General features: G+C 43.3%; 1 protein-coding gene across 2 annotated transcripts in view; it reads left to right on the top strand.

Moving 5' to 3' along the window:
- The window catches only part of RBPMS (RNA binding protein, mRNA processing factor), a 157,650-nt gene that overhangs the window by 122,046 nt on the left and 20,680 nt on the right, over positions 1–14,924 (top strand). The gene's annotated exons all lie outside the window — the stretch shown is intronic.

The following is a 14,924-nucleotide window of genomic DNA, read 5'->3' as shown; positions in this document are numbered from 1 at the left end:
TCTGAAAAACAATTTGGGACTATGTCCTATAAGACATTATACTAGGTCAGTCTTCTTTGGAAGCTTGTCTGTGCCCTTCCTGGGCTGTAGCACCTAGCTATCACTGAGCTGTAGATGGGCTCCAAGCCCAGCCTAGGATAGAACAGAACCCTTACTGCCCTTGTTCTGGGTCTGTACTTCTTAGTATAGCCTAGGAAGGCCCTCCCTGGTTTGGCACCAAAGTTATTTTTCCTGCAAGGATTCCTGACAGTGGCTCAAAAATCACATCTTCCAGCCTTTTCATTACTTTGGGATGTGGGCTGGGGCTCTCCAAGAGCCGCTGGGTATTTTCTTAACTAAGCTAAATTGTGCAATGGAGAGAATGAGGGTCTGAGTTCAAATCCATACTCAGAAGCTAATTGGCCAGCTACCCTGGGCAAGTCACTTAACCTGTGTGCCTTGGTTTCCTCAACTGTAAAATGGGAACTGTAACACCACCAACTTTGCAGGTTGTGAGAATCAAATGAGATAATATTTGTAAAATTCTTAAACAGTGCCTGACACAGTGAATGTTTAATTAATGTTCATTTCCTCCCTTCCTTCCCTTCTTCCTTCTCTCCTTCCCTGTTCCTCTCTATCCCTCCCTTCTTTGCTTCCTCCTTTCCTACTTTCTTCCACCTTTCTCCTTTTCTCTCCTTATTGTCACTTCCCAGTTCTCCATTTTTTTTACTTTCCTTTCCAGTCCAAGGGAAATTACTCTTCTCAGAGAAAAGAGAAGCCTAATCTGGCATAAAGTCGTTCTGCTTTCTCAGTGCTCAGTGGCGAGATCCATTCCCATCCTCCTCTTCCCCTGGAGCAGGCATCTTATCTCTCATTTTCTGCTTTCCCCAGTGTATCTAAAAGAAATGCACAGTTTGGGTGATGGTTTCCTAAATTCATCTTGGGCATTTGGTGGCTCTTGTTGCCTGTTCCTTTCTGGTACTTGGAGCTAGAAAGAACCCATAGAGGGCACTACTTCCCCCCACCCCCATTTTATAAGTAGAAAAACTGAGGCTCAGGGAAGTTAAATGACTAAGAAGAAGAAAACATGATGATGAGGCAGGCTGGAGCATTCTTGGGTGCTAAAGGCCAGAGTTATGCCCTTCTGATCTCTACTCCCCTGGAACCCACTGAACTTGTTCTGGGCACAGCGCATCTCTCCTTGCAGTCGGTCCGCCATGTCATTGGCAGGGAGGCAGCAGGCCCTAATCTCAGCCCTCCTGGGACCAGGTTATTCCTTACAAAAATAAAAAACCAACCCCTTCTCCAGGAGTCGGTGCTCCACATTCCCAGAACCTTCATCCTGGCCCTAGGCAGACATGAATGCCCACTAAGGACACCAGGTGCTAGAGAAGGAGGAGGATGGGCCAAGATGCCAAGCTCTAGCATTCCTGATCTCCATCCTCCCACCCCTGGGTGACCTCTCGCCCCTGAAGGTCCCCCCTCACCTCCAGGAATTTGATGATGGCAGCACATTTCCCTGAAAGCCAGCTGGCAAAAAGCCAACTACTTCTGTGATTGCCTCCTGGGCCCCCTCTCAGCATGTCAAGGCCCGTTTTAGCCACATGTAGGTCTGAACGGGAACAAAGGGGGTTCCCATCAGCTCACCATACCGAGGGATGGAGTCATGTCTCCCACCTGCCAGATACTTTGGGAAGAATGCAATTCTTTTTCTGTTTGATTAGAAGAAAAAAAAATGTTTTTATTATCTAACCTTATTATAAGTAGTTATAATAGATAGAGAATGGGCCTTGGAGGCAGCAAGACATGAGTTCAAGAGTCTAGCCTCTGGCCAAGAGCCCAGGAGCAAGTCCTGACTTCTCAGTGCTCCGAACAGCTGTAAGACTCTTGATTGCCAGCCTGCATTTGCTGAGTGGGTTCCCTCTGCTAATGAAATCACAAGTCTGGCTGAAAGATTAAAATAAATTTAATCTCCTCCGAAAGCACTCTAATCAAATCTAAAATAACCCCCAAACCATTAGCATGGACCATGATGGCCCTGGACATTGAGCAGCTAATTGGAAATGAATTCCCATGAGACTCTGAGGACTCTGGAGACAAGTGCCTGGGTCATCTTTGGAAGGACTATTGACCACTGGAGAGCAATGAGGTCACTTTGCCTTCCTTTGTTACCCAGGTGTTTGGGGTGTTTTTGTGGCCCCTCAGTAACTGTAAAGACTTCTCTTAGGTGCTCTTTCTCCTCTGCATGTCTAGCCGTTAAGTTTTTCCATCACTCTTTGTCCTTCTCATTTATGTCAGTGGGTCAATAGTGTTCCACTGCCTTGGAATGCCAAAATTCTTCTTGTGGTTGAACATATGCTCTATTTCCTGCCTTGAACTATCAGAAATAGTTACTAGAGATCTACTCTATAGTCAAAGCCTTTTCCCTCTTGAATTATATTCTCAGGATACAGTACAAGTAATGAGATCCCTGGATCAAAGGATATGTTTACTTTTCTCAGGGTCCTGGCATATTGCCAGATTGCTTTACAACCAAATTTCATCAGTACTCAGTTCCACTAACAATGTAATTGCAAGCCATTTTTTTTCTAAGATGAAGCTATTTCATTGTTTTCCAAGGGGAGATGTAAATCTCTGTAGGAAGTATTTTCAGTTATGAGATCAGCCCTGGTTTTCTAATGTGATGAAAGATAATCTTTTGCCCTTTTGCTGTCCTCATTTGTATCAGCGAATTGAGGGCTGACATTGGGCCCTTTCTGGTTAGTCAGTAAGTATATATTAGATGGCTACTTAGTACCACCAGGCCCGGGACTAAGTGCTAGGAAAACAGAAAAGTAAGTGACATCCTGTTCTCTCAAAGCTAATAATCTAGTAATCTGTACAGATAAGATGTATACCAGGTACATTGGATATAATCAAAGAGGGAAGGCATGAAAGGGATAAGGAAAGGGGTCCTGTAGAGGGTGAGATTTTAGCTGAGACTTGGAGGAATCCAGGAGGGTAAATTGGAGAGAGGGCATTCAAGAATGAGAACCATCCTGGGAAAATTCCTAGTCTTTGGATGGAGGGCTCTGTGTGAGGGACCACAGGAGGCCGTTGCCAGTAGCCTGCAGAGCATTGCTTGGGGGTGGGGGGTGGGGTGTAAGAAGTCTGACAAGGTAGGAGGGAGCCTGATTGCTTGATCCCAGAGGAGCAATTGGAGTTTATGTGGGCTGTGAGAGTTGAAGGGGTGCCCTAGGGTGCTCATTTTGAATCAGTATCCCTAATTATATCCCAAACCTCCCATGTGATCAGGCAGTTGTTTTTCTTCTGTTTTTCTACTCCCAAATTTCTTCTTCTGAATGTGAATAGCATTCTTTCTTATTGGTCCCTCATAGTTGTCCTGGGTCATTGCATTGCTGCTAGTAGAGAAGTACATTACATTTGATTGTACCACAGTGTATCAGTCTCTGTGTATAATATTCTCCTGGATCTGCTCCTTTCACTCTGCATCAATTCCCGGAGGTCATTCCAGTTCACATGGAATTCCTCCAGTTCACTATTCCTTTTAGCATAATAGTATTTCATCACCAAAAGATACTACAATTTATTCAGCCACTCCCCAATTGCAGGGCATTTCCTCTTTTTCCAGGTTTTTTTTGCCACCACAAAGAGTATGGCTATAAATATTTTTGTACAGGTCTTTTTCCCTATGATCTCTTTGGGGTATAAACCCAGCAGTGGTATGGCTGGATCAAAGAGTAGGCAATCTTTTAGTGCTCTTTGGGCATAGTTCCAAATTGCCATCCAGAATGGTTGTATCAATTCACAACTCGACTAGCAATGCATTAATGACCCGATTTTGCCACACACCCCTCCAACATTTATTACTTTCTTTTGCTGTCATCAGTTAGCTAATCTGCTAGATGGGAGGTGGTACCTCAGAGTTATTTTGATTTGCATTTCTCTAATTATAAGAGATTTAGAATACTTTTTATGTTCTTATTGATAGGTTTGATTTCTTTATCTGAAAATTGCCTGTTCGTGTCCCTTGCCCATTTATCAGTTGGGGAATGGCTTGATTTTTTTTTTTTGTACAATTTATTTAGCTCCTTATAAATTTGAGTAATTAGACCTTTGTCAGAGGTTTTTGTTATAAAGATTTTTTCCCCAATTTGTAGCTTCCCTTCTAATTTTGGTTGCATTGGTTTTGTTTGTACAAAAACTTTTTTTTAAGTTTATTTTTTTATTTGGAATATTTTCCAATATTTATGTGTTTCATGTTCTTTCTCTCTCCCCCAACCCCTGTAGCTGATGAATAATTCCACTGGGTTTTACATGTATCGTTGATTAAGATCTAATTCCATATTATTGATAATTGGACTAGAGTTATCATTTAGCATCTACATCCCTAATAATATCCACATCAGCCCATGTGTTCAAGCAGTTTTTTCTTCTTCTATGTTTCTACTCCCACAGTTATTCCTCTGAATGTGGCTAGTTTTCTTTCTCATAAGTCCCTCAGCATTGCTCTGGATCCTTGCATTGCTGCTAGTGGAGAAGTTTACTATGTCCAATTGTAACACAGTGTATCAGTCTCTGTATACAATGTTCTCCTGGATGTACTCCTTTCACTCTGCATCAATTCCTGGAGGTCATTCCAGTTCACATGGAATTCCTCCAGTTCATTATTCCTTTGAGCACAATAGTATTCCATCATGAATAAATACCACAATTTGTTCAGCAATTCCTGAATCGAAGGGCATCCCCTCATTTTCCAATTTTTTGCCACCACAAAGCACAGCTATAAATACTTTTGTACAAGTCTTTTTCCCTATAATCTCTTGGGGATATAAACCCAGCAGTGGTATGACTGGATCAAAGGGCATACAGTCTTTTATAGCCCTTTGAGCATAGTTCTAAATTGCCATCCAGAATGGTTGGGTCACTTTACAACTCCACCAATAATGCATTAATGTCCCAATTGTACCATATCCCCTCCAACATTTATTACTTTCTTTTGCTGTCATGTTAGCTAATCTACTATGTGTGAGGTGTATCTCAGAGTTGTTTTGATTTACATTTCTCTATAAGAGTTTTAGAACACTTTTTCATTTGTTTGTTGATAGTTTTGATTTCTTTATCTGAAAATTTCTTATTCATGTCCCTTACCCATTTATCAACTGGGGAATGGCTTGATTTTTTGTACAATTGATTTAGCTCCTTATATATTTCAGTAATTAGACCTTTGTCAGAGTTTTTTGTTGTAAAGATTTTTTCCCAATTTGTTGCTTCCCTTCTAATTTTGGTAGCATTGGTTTTGTCAGTACAAAACCTTTTTAGTTTAATGTAGTCAAAATTATTTATTTTACATTTTGTAATTTTTTCTAACTTTTGCTTGGTTTTAAAATCTTTCCTTTCCCAGAGATCTGACAAGTATACTATTCTGTGCTAACCTAATGAACTTATAGTTTCCTTCTTATATTCAAGTCATTCACCCATTCTGAGTTTATCTTGGTATGAGATGTTGATCTAAACCTAATCTCTCCCATATTGTTTTCCAATTTTCCTAGCAGTTTTTGCCAAATAGTGGATTTTTGTTCCCAAAGATGGGCTCTTTGGGTTTATCATAGACTGTCTTGCTGAGGTTACTTACCTCAAGTCTATCCCAATGATCCTCCCTTCTGTCTCTTAGCCAGTACCATACTGTTTTGATGACTGCTGCTTTATAGTACAGTTTAATATCTGGTACTGCTAGGCCCCCTTCCTTCACATTTTTTTTTCATTATTTCCCTTGATATTCTTGATCTTTCGTTATTCCAAATGAACTTTGTTATAGTTTTTCCTAATTCAGTAAAAAAGTTTTTTGGTAGTTTGATAGGTATGGCACTAAATAAATAGATTAATTTAAGTAGGATGGCCATTTTTATTATGTTAGCTCATCCTACCCAGGATCAATTAATATTTTTCCAATTGTTTAGATCTAGTTTTAATTGTGTGGAAAATGTTTCATAGTTGTGTTTGTATAATTCCTGTGTATGTCTTGGCAGATAGATTCCTAAGTATTTTATTTTGTCTAAGGTGATTCTAAATGGCATTTCTCTTTCTAACTCTTGCTGCTGGGATGTGTTGGAAATATATAGAAATGCTGATGATTTATGTGCATTTATTTTGTATCCTGCAACTTTGCTAAAGTTGTTGATTATTTTTACAAGCTTCTTAGTTGATTCTCTAGGATTCTTTAAGTAGACCATCATATCATCTGCAAAGAGTGATAGCTTGGTCTCCTCGTTGCCCATTTTAATACCTTCAATTTCTTTTTCTTCTCTAATTGCTACTGCTAGTGTTTCTAGTACAATGTTAAATTATAGAGGTGATAATGGACATCCTTGTTTCACTCCTGATCTTATTGTGAAGGCTTCTAATTTATCTCCATTGCAGATGATGTTTGCTGACGGTTTTAGATATATACTGTTTATTATTTTTAGGAAAGGCCCTTCTATTCCTATACTTTCTAGTGTTTTCAGTAGGAATGAGTGTTGTATTTTGTCAAAGGCTTTTTCTGCAACTATTGAGATAATCATGTGATTTTTGTTGGTTTGCTTGTTGATATGGTCAATTATGTGGATGGTTTTCCTAATATTAAACCATTCTTGCATTCCTGGTATAAATCCCACCGGATCATAAAGTATAACCCTCGTGATCACTTGCTGGAGTCTTTTTGCTAGTATTCTATTTAAGATTTTTGCATCTATGTTCATTAAGGAGATTGGTCTGTAGTTTTCTTTCTCTGTTTTTGGTCTGCATGGTTTTGGAATCAGTACCATATTAGTGTCATTAAAGGAATTTGGTAGAACTCCTTCTTTGCTTATTATGTTCAATAGTTTGTATAGTATTGGGATTAGTTGTTCTTCAAATGTTTGATAGAATTCACTTGTGAATCCATCAGGCCCTGGAGAATTTTTCTTAGGGAGTTCTTTGGCTTGTTCAATTTCTTTTTCTGATATAGAATCATTTAAATATTCTATTTCTTCTTCTGTTAGTCTAGGCAATTTATATTTTTGTAGATATTCACCCATATCTCCTAGATTGCTGTATTGATTGCCATATAATTCTCTATTTTCTCCTTAAACTCCCCCAATTTCTCCTTTAGAAATTTGGATGCAATACCATTTGGTGCATACATGTTGAGTACTGATATTTCCTCATTGTCTATACTGCCTTTTATCAGGATGTAATTACCTTCCCTATCTGTTTTAACTAGATCTGTTTTTACCTTGGCTTTGTCAGTTATCATGATTGTGACTTTTGCTTTCTTTTTCTCAGTTAATGCCCAATAGATTTTGCTCTGCCTTTAACCTTCATTTTGTGTGTCTACCTACCTCATGTATGTTTCCTATAGACAACATATGGTAGGATTTTGGTTTCTAATCCATTCTGCTATTTGCTTCCATTTTATGGGTCAGTTCATCCCACTCACATTGAGTTATCATTACCAGCTGTGCATTCCCCAACATTTTGATTTACTCTCCTTGTCCTGCCCTTTCTTCTTTCACTATTTCCTTCTATACCGGTGTTTTTTTTTATTATTTTTATTATTTATTTATTTATTTGTTTATTTTATTTTAAACCCTTAACTTCTGTGTATTGACTTATAGGTGGAAGAATGGTAAGGGTAGGCAATGGGGGTCAAGTGACTTGCTCAGGGTCACACAGCTGGGAAGTGTCTGAGGCCAGATTTGAACCTAGGACCTCCCGTCTCTAGGCCTGGCTCTCAATCCACTGAGCTACCCAGCTGCCCCCTATACCAGTGTTTTTTTAATCATTCCCCCTAATCCCCACCCTTATTTTACTTCCCTTTATCCCCCTCCCTTCTAATTCCCCTCTTATTTTTTTAGGGTCTTTTTGAGTTATGCCCCACACTCTCCCTCCCTAGTATTTCTTCCCTCCCCACCGGTCCATTTGTTACCCTTCTACTTCTCTATAGGGCACAAATCAATTCTCTGCCCTAATTATTCTGATTGTTCTTCCCTCTTTGAGTCAATTTCAATGCAAGTAAGACTTAAGTATTTTCTCTCTCCAACCTCTTTACCCTTACAGTGTATTGGTCTTTTCCCCCATTCCAACCATGTGCTTCTTTATGAAATATGTTTACCCCATTTTGTCTCTTTTCCCATTTCTCTTAATATTATCTTTTTTACCTCTAGTTTTATATATATTTATACATACATGTATATATGTTGACATTTCATCCTATATAGTTTGTTACTGTTCCCTCTAAGTACACTTCTTCTAGCTATCATGATGATAACAATTTTTAAGAGTTACCAATATCATCTTTTCTTATAAGAATACAAATCTTTGAACTTATTGGGTCCCTTAAAAAAAGTTTTGATTTTTTTTTTGTTTGTTTTCCCCCTCTCTTAATTACCTTTTTGTGATTCTCTTGAGTTCTGTGTTTGGACATCAAATTTTCTGTTTAAGTCTGGTCTTTTCTTTATGAATGCTTGGAATTCATCTATTTTATTAAATGACCATACATTCCCATGCAAGAATATAGTCAGTTTTGCTGGGTAGTTGATTCTTGATTGTAGGCCTAGTTCCCTTGCTTTCCAGAATATCGTATTTCACACCTTCCAGTCCTTCATTGTAGTTGCACCCAGATCCTGTGTTATCCCAACTGCAGTTCCATGGTATCTGAATGACTTCTTCTTAGTAGCTTGTAATATTTTTTTCCTTGATCTGGTAGTTCTTGAATTTAGTTATAACATTCTTGGATGTTGTCAGTTGGGGATTATATATAGGAGGTGATCTGTGGATTCTTTCAATCTCCACTTTTCCCTCTTGTTTGAAAATGACAGGGCACTTTTCTTGGATAATTTCCTGTAGGATGATGTCCAGGCCTTTTCTTTTGTCATGATCTTCTGGTAGTTCAATAATTCTCAAATTGTCTCTTCTAGGTCTGTTTTCCAGATCTGAGGTTTTGTCAATGAGGTATTTCATATTTTCCTTAATTTTTTCATTCTTTTTATTTTTTTTAAGTATATTCTTGTTGCCCTGTGAAGTCATTTGCATCTAGTTATTGGATTCTAATTTTTAAAGACTGAATTTCATCCCTGGCTTTTTGGTCATCCTTCTCCTTCTGGTCTGATTTTCTTTATAGGTCATATTTCACTTTCTTTGCCTCATTTTCTAGCTGGTCAATTTTGACTTTCAAGACACTATTTTCTTGTTTATGTTCGTGTATTTTCTTTTCCTAATTGTCCTCAGCGTCTCTTTATTGTTTTTTGAATTTTGAGTTCTTCCAAAGCCTTTGTCCATTTCACAGGAGTTTCTGCATTTTTTCTTGGTGTTCCTTGGTCCTTCCATTTGCTTTTTGTTCATTTCCTGGATAGAAGTTGTTGATTGTAATTTCCTTTTTCTTTTTCTGTTGTTTACTCATATTTTTGTCCTTCTTTTCTCCCTGTAATTGGCTATAATCTTGCTCCTTTGATTATTTACTGTATCTGGGGGTTTGGACTATTCAGTCCTGGAAGGTCTTCTTCTCTATTCTGATGACTGACTAGGTTAGTGAACCATGATGCCAAATCTTCTCCAGCTGATAGTAAAAGCTAAAGATGTGATTTTGGCTACTTTCACTGCAATCTATGGGGGAGTGGTGTTAGAGCTTCCCTGCCCTCTGAAGACTTCTTATCTGCCCTATTGATAAGATTAAGCAGGGTGAAGTTTATCTGCATAGCCCTCAGGCCCAAACCTGGAGAAGTGTGTGGGGGTGCAGCACAAGATGGAGTGCTTGATCTCCCTCTCTGTGCTTCTCCTCCAGCTGCCTCCCTGCTGTCTGTGATCAAAGCTTTCAATTTGGCACAGTTCTGCCAGTGAGGCACTCCCTCTGGACTAGTGCCCTTGCCAGCCCAGAGATTCCAGGATCTTCTGGATACTCAGTACATTAGGTTGGGGATGGTACCTGGGATCTTCCTTTTTCCTTTCCCCTCGAACCTGACAGTTCAAAGAATTCAGGCTTTTTTTTTCAAATACCTTTTAAGTTGGGTTCACCAGGAGGATCCCCCAGCTCTGTTCTGTTATCAGATTTGGTTTTCTGTCCCTTTGAGGTCTGGTGCCTTGCTGCTTCTAAACCACCCATCTTCCCAGAATCCTAAGAAAGGGAGATTTAACAGAAGCAGATGTGACCTAACTTGGCACTAGATTAGATATAGGAGGTGAGAGAGAGTGGGAATTAGAGAATGATAGCTAGGTTGGTTGCCTGGGGGACTGAAAGGATGGGGGTGCCCATGACCAGCCTCGTATCACCAGCGTACCCAACATATAGTGGAAATTCCATTTTCAATTCTCTCTCCAGATGACCATAGTCACACTGTTAGGGAATCCTGGTAGTACTGGGCTTGGCTTGGCATTGGGATGGACATGGGTGGAGAGGTCACAGTGCCTCAGGCATCTTGGTCCCTAGGACCGGCTCTGATGCCCCAAGCCATTGGGTATTGCCTGGCAGGAGTAGTTCCCTGTTCTTTCCAAATCTCAACTCTTTTTTTAAAGATTTATATTCACACGCTTGTTGCATCTTGAGGTCACTAAGGTATGGTGAAGTGTCATTGAGGTGTGGGCTGGCCTGGTGTCACTGCTCAGTTCAGCCTCCTGGCTTTTCAAACCTCCCCCACAATCCCACCACCTGCAGGAAGCCTCTCCCTGTCCCCCTCATTGCTCAGCTTTCCCTTTGTGGGTATGTCCCATTGATGGTGTCTTTAGTGTGTTTGGATATCAGTGTTTGCATGCTGTTTCCTCCCATCAGACTGGGAGATCCTTGAGGGCAGGGGTCATACTCTTGCCTGGTTTTGTATCTTAGAGGAACTTGGGCGTGCCCAGAACCTGTCACTGCTTAACAACAAAAGAGCCCCAGGATGTGACATCAAATCTCAGCTCTGCTTGGGACTTCTGGTATGACCCTGGGGAAATCATTGCCCTTTCTGGGCTTTAGGATTCTTGTCAGGGCCTTGTGAGGTCCAGGATGGGCTCAGATAAAAACTGATTTGGTGGGAGAGGAAAGGGGCCAGGGCCTAGACTCTCCTTCTTCATCCTCAATGATGGTGAGTATGAGGCCTGAGGAGATGGAGACTGTGTCAGTAGACAACTTTGGCCTCCTGTTGGGTCTGGAGCCTTCTCTTTCCTTGATGCAGTGCCTCCTCCTTTCGAGGAGGAGATGAAGCGTTCGAGCCATCTCCACATGCCGTGGTGAACGGGCCCTTGCCCTTGGACACAGGGGTGACCTGAGTCAGAAGGGAGTGACCGCTGGCAGCTGAACCAAAGCCTGTCTCATCACTTACCAGGAACCACTGCATCTTCTTGTTGGACTTCTTAGCTATGTGACCGCCAGCCCAGGACGCTACTAGCCCCCTTGCTGCTCCTCATACAAGACGTCCCATTTCTGGACACTGTGGCTTTGCCCTTGCTGACCCCCACATCTGGGATGCCCCCTACCCCCTCCCTCTCCATCTCCTGGCTTCCCTGAGGTGGGCTCCCACCCTCTACCAGAAGTGTCTTCTGCCCCTTCTTAATTCTAGTGCCTTTCTTCTGTTGGCCTGCCTATCTCTAAGTGGTCTGTACATAGTTATTGCCATTTCGGCTCAGAAGTCTACGCAACTTGTATCTCTTCTTATTCCAGTACTTGGTACCATGCCTGGCACATAGTAGGGACTTAATAAATGCTGCCTGACATGTAAAACCCAGTGGAATTTGCTGGCTATGGGAGCGGGGTGGGAGGAGGGGAGAGAAAGAACAGGAATCATGTAACCATGGGAAAATATTCTTAATTAATTAGTTAGATTTTTTTAAGAAATGCTCCTTGACTTGGCTTTTGGCAAGTCCCTGGCCTCAGTGTCCCGCTGTGAAAAATGAGGGGGTGAGCCTCTGATCTTTGAGGCCCTTCTAGCCCTGACTCCTTGGATCTTGCAGCCTCTCTCTGCCCCCCAAAGCAGTCACACAATTGCACCCAACAACCAGGCAGCCCTTTCTGAGGCCTTCTTCAGGGGGCAGTGAGCAGCTACCCCCTGGGGGAGGAGGCCTCACAGCAGACACGCCATCCAAGGCCTCCCCTGACTGACCGGAGGAGAGGCTGGCTTATTTTTCTAATTTGACAATGGATTCTTTTTTCATTAAAATCATTGGAATGGAATTTTTCATCAGGTCCCAGCAGTACTATTTGCTGCTCGGCTTTTTCTCCATCCGGCTATGGCTGTCTTCACGTGTCCTCCTAGCTTCGGGCACACGGGGCTGGTTTTTGGCGAGCCTGGTGCCAAACATTTTCACTGGCCCCATGATGCGCAGATGAAGGAGGGTCTTCAGGCCAAGCCCAAGAAAGAGACTCGATTTACCTAGTCCCAGTGCCAGTCAGTGGCAGAGCCCTGCGTCTACACCTGGGGCTCTCAGTGCATCCCCCTTCTCCTTTGTGTGCCATGGGGTGTCCCAGAGGCTTAAGTGATGGGGACATGTTTTTGTTCATGGATGTCTCTGTTTCTCTGGATTCCCCACAACAGAAGGCACCAGACCTCTGTTTCCTCCACAGTAGTCACCACTGGGTCAAGCTGGCCAATTCTCGGTACCCAGGACAAAGTGCCATGAACAGGCAGGGCTTGACTAAGCCACAGCCTCTGCCCTCACGAAGCTCACTATCTGTTGGGGGAAGCTACCAATAGGAGAAATAGGATGTCCATCATTGGCTTCTAAGTGAGAGAATGCCAGGAGGTCCGAGGTCAATAACCGTGGGGTGGACTGGAGGGGCTGGACCTGGAAGGATTGCCTGGAGGAGGAAACGTTTGAGATGGGCTTGAAGGGAAGAGGTGAATTCAACAGGTGAAGAAGGCATTCCAGGCACAGGGCACAGCATGAATAGTCCTTGAATTCTGCTTCTCCTCTAATTGCGGCGGCTAAGTGAGCTTCAGTGGAAGAATTAAGCAGCCAGATTGCCACCCAGGGAAACAGTTCACCCATTAGTCTGTCTGTTTTACGAGATGAAAGTTAACTTCACTCCAAACCGGGCATTCTGAGAGTGCCTGGAATCCCCTCTGAAGCCGGCTCTCTTCTTCTCCCCGTAAGGAGCTGAGGCTGAGAAAGAGAGTGAATTGTCCAAAAGATAGTGAGGGCAGAAGGCAGGCTGCCCCATGAATGAATGAATGAATGAAAGAGGTCCCTGGGAACCTGGCTGGACAGGGCTGCCAGCACCTAGTTTTCCTCTACGGGGCCACACGGGACTTCTCAGAAGTCAAGAAAGAGCTGGATGGAGTGGGTTAAGGATGCGTTTCCTGTTTCCTGGGACTCTCGATCTCTGGAAACAGAGCAACTATCTTAAAATAGCCGAATGGCTAAAATTAATAACATGTAGAAATAATGACACTCATTATTATTATTTTGGCCTAAAACGTCATTCTGCCAAACAGCTGTAATATCTTTGTTTTTAGAAACAGGAGACTTGGCTCTCCCCGGCTGGTTTCCACTGGATGCAGCTCCCCTGAGAGGTGGCTGGGTGTGTGGGACCGTGACCGAGAACATGGTGTTCTGGGCACCGGCCCAGCACCCCACTAGAGGGGCTTTTGGCACTCAAGAAGCAGCACTCTGGCCTAGGCTGGGCAATCCTAGCTGGGAACAGATGGCAGATGCAGAAGAGGAGGGGGATTATCGGGCAACACTTTGGTGTCTGGAAATGTGGTGTCTTGTGTAAATGAGCAGCAAAGACGAGGAAGACCCCAACCTTCACAAACACATGTGCATGCTCTCATGCTAACAGCGGCACCCCAAATGTCCTGGCAAGTGAGGGCTCAGCCCCTCAGGGGCCTGTGTGCCTGCTTCACCTGAGGCATGAGTAGCCTCCTGAAAGGGGCCCAGATCAGCCAGTGGGAGGCCTCCGTCACTCATCGAGTGCCCCTGAGAAGTTGGGTCTCCTGCTTTCCTGGAGAGGCCAATGCTGGCTGGCCTCAAAAAGGCTCCTCCAGCCCTGCGCTGCTCCCTGACGGTCTGGGCTCTCCTCACCAATATACGGTTTCTTGGCCTCTGGCTGCCCAGATTTTCATTGTGGCCCCCAATTTGGCGGTGAGCTTCCCAGCAAGGCCTTGGTCTCTGCATTTTGTTTTCCCAGTCTTGTGCCTGGAGAAAGCGGCCCACTATGATGGATCTGGTGGATTGATGCTGAGGAATCGGCAACAGCTGTCCCAGCAGGCCACACTGGCCTTGCCTCCCTGCGGCCTCCCAAAGCAGCCTGCCTGTCCCACACTCCAGGCTAGACCCTTCCCAATCATAGCCCAACCAGGGATTATTTTTGCCTTCCATGAGCAACTGAGCAAGGCCTTGCGCAACCCTTTATTCCCTGGACGGCAGAGGATGTCCTCCAGCCTTGGGAAGTGTCTGCGGAAGGTCCCGGGTCACTGATGGCCCGCCCCGACTCCCCTCTGCAAACCTGCCTGGGTGGTTGTCTGGTTGAAGCTGACCTCTGACCCGTAGCTCAGCTGCCCAGCCCTGCCCTAGGACCTGCATGGACAGGACCAGGGACCCGCCTCCATTGGCCAATTGCTCAAATTGTTCTTGACCAACCCATTTGAGGGTCTTGGCTCAAACGATAATGATGATGGAATAATAGCAATAATAATAACTAGTTGTTTTCCAGTCATTTCAGTCATCCCCGACTCTTGGTGACCCCATTTAGAGTGGAGGGGTTGGCTGTTTCCTTCTCCAGTTCATTTTACAGATGAGGAAACTGAGGCAAACGGTGAAGTACTTTGCCCAGATTCACACCACTAGCATGTAAATGAGGCTAGACTTGAACTCGGGTCTTCCCAACTCCAGGCCCATCACTCCATCCACCAAGTCATCTAGCTTCCATAACAATAGTGATAGCTGGCATTTCTGGAAGTCCGATTATGTGACAGACACAGTGCTTAACTCATTTGGTCATGACCTCATCCCTG

Source organism: Gracilinanus agilis, chromosome 6 (genome assembly GCF_016433145.1).
Source record: "Gracilinanus agilis isolate LMUSP501 chromosome 6, AgileGrace, whole genome shotgun sequence".
Lineage (NCBI taxonomy): Eukaryota > Metazoa > Chordata > Mammalia > Didelphimorphia > Didelphidae > Gracilinanus > Gracilinanus agilis.
This window is presented reverse-complemented; position numbering and strand designations above follow the sequence as displayed.